Raw genomic sequence first — 4,080 nt, 5'->3', positions numbered from 1 at the left:
TGGAGGCGTGCACCCATTAGAGGACCTGGTTGCGGACACTTGATGGGACATAGAGGCGGTTCTGGGGAACAGTGCTAGGGTCAGGGTTGGTGGGCTGGGCTCAGCGAATGACTGTATACTGTACCAATACGCCGTTGCAAGTTCCCAGAACGCTGAGACTCCTGAGGGGAAAGTGCGGAAGCGATGAGAAACGGGGCGACGTCAGCCGACAGAGAGCATGGCAGAGAATGAGACGGAGACAAAGGTTTCACGTTGCAGGGGTCGGGGAACGCGCACCAAGTGCTGCACCTCTTCAGTCAGGGAACAAAGCGTGTCCGACACAGATCGGATAAGCGTACTGGCCGAGCAATGCTCCCTGAGAGGCGACAGCATGATAAATGCTTATTATTAGGGAAAAGGGGCTGAGGGAGTGCTGTTGAGGGAGAGGTGGACGCAGGCCCAGAGGACCAAAGAACAGGTGGAGCAGAGGAGATTGGGCAGGAGTTGATTGCTGGCAGGTGTAGAAGGCAGAGGAGGTGACTGATGAGGTGTAGGTGTGGACTGTCACCTTGGCTCAGGAGCAGAGAGAGAGGGACAGCCCACGCAGCCAGGGGGGGTGCTGAGCCAGTTGATTAGTTAGAAGTTAAAAGTTAGCATTTTGGTTTAGTTTCTGTGGGGATGTCATTCTAGATTAATTCGATCCAACTGTGATCTTTGTGCACAATTAGCGACGCAAGATTAAGCCCTGTATCTTTTTGTTTGACATTCAGTGTAAGTAGCCTGTTAGTAGCTGATACAGCTAAACGGCTTAGTAATAATTAAATCCCCAATCCCCGCCCAACAAATCATTTTACCAATACTACCTGTACATAATTAACAAAAAACCTACAAATCTTTCAAACCACAAAACGTAGTTTCCAGTTGAACACTCCATTTCGTCTTCTTGATAAACTTCTTAGTGTCTATTAAACTTGAACATATTTGCAGTATTACAAGCAAAAAGTAACATCCAGAACCACAAGTAACTAACCACTTTAGCAGTCAAAAACTGTTTACCTTCCAGGCAGAAACACCTGACCAGACAATGATTGGTTTCTATTTTCAATTCAATTAAATTTTATTTATATAGTGCCAAATCGCAACAACAGTTATCTCACAGCGCTTTTCATTAAAGAGCAGGTCTAGACCATACTCTGTGGTGTTATTTACAGAAACCCAACAATTCCCACCAAGAGCAGCACTAGGCGACAGAGGCAAGGAAAAACTTTCTTTTAAGAGGCAGAAACCTCAAGCAGAACCATGGCTCAGGGTGGGTGGCCATCTGCCTCGACTGGTTGGGGGTGAGAGAGAGAGCAAGAGAGAGACAAAGAGGGGAGGGAGGCAGCCTACACAATATACACACAGAAGTATAGACAGTAAAGGTAATATTGCTATAGACTGAATGAATAATGGTACAGACATTTATATTGTTAATGATAATAATCATAATGTTAAAGATAATAACAATAATAACAATAGGACTAGTAACAATAATTGTAGCAGAGGGTGTCGAGCAGGAACACAGGGGCAGCAGATGACTCGCAACCACAGATCCAGACTCCACAGCTCCTCAGAAAACCTGCAGGAAGTGATAGGAGGAGAGAGGAGAGGGACGAGAAAGCAGAGGGCATGGCATCAAGTAGTACAAGCAGTCAGCTCTGCTAGCTTTGTCTTCCACTCCTTGTCCAAATGCTTAATATTGAAACAGATCTTCCAATTTAGGGATCTCTCATGCTGGCACAGACTGTTGGTGAAGAAGGGCAGCTGTGATTAAATTTTGATTGTGTGTGATAGTGATATCTCCTGATGGAATTTGATCATTTTGTTGATTACTTATATGTTGCCTATTGCCTTGCCCAAGCAATCACTAGGCTGCAAAACATGTGATGTTTGCCAATGGTGTTGATCATGTACATCAGCATGTTGCTTTGATGCAATCAAAATTTGTCTTTCACCTTGCTTTGGTTTAACGTTCCTTGCTGGCTGTTTGCTCTGTGACAATGATGAGCCCTTTTGCTGTGTTGTTTTCCATGGTCATATTTGCCATAGGTTGAGAGTGTTGAAGAGTGCAAGTTTCCTCTTTTCCCTTTCAAAATAAGCAGAGTTGTAACGAAGTACAAATACTATGTTACTGTTACTGTTTTTTTTGACACAGGGTGTGTAGCAAATAACTGCGCTTTATCAGACAAAAGAAGATAAAGGGACCCAAATCCGATAGGCCATATGTGAGTCACATCTGATCTTTTTATGTGTGAATGGTCAAGTCCCATGGAATCTGATCTTTTCCAGTTCGGAGTTGGGCCACATTCATATGTGGTTCTAATCTTAAACAGATCGGATCTCGACGGTCAGGTCGGAATTGATGCGACTTTGACATCACTCTAGAGCAGTTATTGTCACAGTTCTGCTGTAGACGGAGCTACGTTGCTATCATCAACTCACAAATTCCCTTTCTTCCACCTGAAATCTACCGGACCGCAAGCTCTCTATTGAGTTACGTACAAGCTACTTGTGGGTGCGGACACAGTGGGAAGGGAGGGAGAGGGAGAGAATGAATGATTTTTGGGGCAGTTGCGTTGTACAGCACCAGAAACCGTAACTGAAAAGGACAGAAAGTTGTGAACACGTGTCATAATTTGGGAGACATGTGATCCGTGAGAGGACAATGAAAAACAAGAGCCTCCCGTGAAAATTGTGAGGGTTAACCTCTATGGCTCTGTTTACTTCTGTATGACAGCGTGCTGCATGTGACGTCGTGTTATTCACACTGGAGTCTGATATGGGCCATATTTAAAAATTAATTAAAACAATTCGTCTTGCCACTGCAACTACTACCTTACGTATCTCACTTGTGTTAGTTTCTGCCACTGTGTTTGGATCATTGCATGACGACCCACCAATGTGGTCACATAAGCTATCTTCCTCACTTCTCCCATCTATATAGCCACTGTAGAGCCATATTTTCATAAATATCATGCTGTTGCAGTCCGTAATCCTTTTATGAGTAATGATCCGCAGTCATAGCTCTTCCATTTTGTTGGCCAGAGACTGTGTATTGGTTGAGAAAAATGCTTGATAGGCAATAAGGGGTTAGCTTTAGCTTAGCCCTTAGCCCGCCTCTCTTCCCACGTCTTTATTTACGACTCGTGCTGCAGCATGCCAGCATTTCTGGCTGGCAGAGCCAGGCTGGTAACCTCTCATGTCTTGGCAATCTCTGGAATGAGCCAGAAATCCAATGTCCAAAAGTTGTTGTGACTGCATGATGTGTATGCAAACAGCTCTGAGTGAACAGACTTGAAACAAATAGGCAGATAACTACACATTTGCAAGATCCAGAAAGACCTTGCATTGTACATATGGCTCTACATAATTGTAGTATAAATATAAATATATAATGGAATAAGAAGTAAAAAATACGACATGCAAAAGTTCCAACTTAATTTTATAAATGGCACCACAGGGGTATTAACTGCAGATGGTTAATGTGTGGATCATTTTGATGACAAATTACACATGAAAGATGACCGTCAGATCTTCATGTCCAAACATGTGTATTCAATTTCAAAAGCATCATCATCTGCTCTTGGCAGTATATTTGACCTGCTCTATTCATATTTGAAACTCTCCACATCCCAGACAGCAATAAGTTTTCTCTGAGAAAAGATTCTTGTGCACTGGGAAGGGCTGCTTGCAGGGTTCATGAAATGTAATTTAAAGTAAAAGTGTATCGCTTATTATTGAAACAGAATATATGGGTAGCAAGGTCTTACCTCTGTACCACATTAAAGTAAAAAATATATATTCTGCTGATTATAGAAGTACAAAAGTCTGCAATGCAATAATGATAATAATAAAATGATATTGCTTACAATCACTGACTAGTTTTACATTAGGGGTAGGGTTGGGATTACATTTACATTTACTCATTTGACGCTTTTATCCAAAGCGACTTACATTTGAGGAACAACATACAAGCATCAACAGAGCATCAACTACAGATCTACAACTGACAATACATACTAGTAAGAGCAGCAATAAATACTAGTAAGAGCTCACAGTACA

The sequence above is a fragment of the Micropterus salmoides genome, unplaced genomic scaffold (genome assembly GCF_014851395.1).
Source record: "Micropterus salmoides isolate LMB-PRFRI ecotype aquatic unplaced genomic scaffold, ASM1485139v1 Ms_hic_scaffold_13, whole genome shotgun sequence".
Classification (NCBI taxonomy): Eukaryota; Metazoa; Chordata; class Actinopteri; order Centrarchiformes; family Centrarchidae; genus Micropterus; species Micropterus salmoides.
This window is presented reverse-complemented; position numbering follows the sequence as displayed.